Below are 488 nucleotides of genomic sequence, written 5' to 3' on the forward strand. Positions count from 1 at the left end.
AGCAAAATGCGATAACAAGCTCCGGTGTATCTTCTGTGCTCTTCATCCAAGCCCATGCTTTGGGTGGTGTTGATGCCTGCAAATGCATTACCCTCGACGTCCTGGACTCCGAAGTGGACCGGCTTCTGGTCACTCTGTATGAAGCAACTGTCGGTCCCCTTTAATGTCCTTTATCAATATGAAGCTCTATTTGTTTTCTATGACAGATTTTATGTTGATTTCGGTATTGTATTATGAGCTTCTATTATAAGCTACACTCCTCTCCTATGACACTCTAATTTCTGTATTATCTTCTTTTTGCTTGTAAGTGCACTATCAGTTAATTGTTTAACCAGCAAACTTTTATAATAGCTAGAAATCCTTCACTTTGGACGGCGAATGGCGACACCTAAAAATTAAACCGGCCAACATGGGCCCCACTTTCCACATGACGAACCCACTTAAGGTCCAAAATGGGCCCCACGTTTTCCCCCACTCCTCCCCCCCCC

This window comes from Brassica oleracea, chromosome C4, assembly GCF_000695525.1.
Source record: "Brassica oleracea var. oleracea cultivar TO1000 chromosome C4, BOL, whole genome shotgun sequence".
NCBI lineage: Eukaryota > Viridiplantae > Streptophyta > Magnoliopsida > Brassicales > Brassicaceae > Brassica > Brassica oleracea.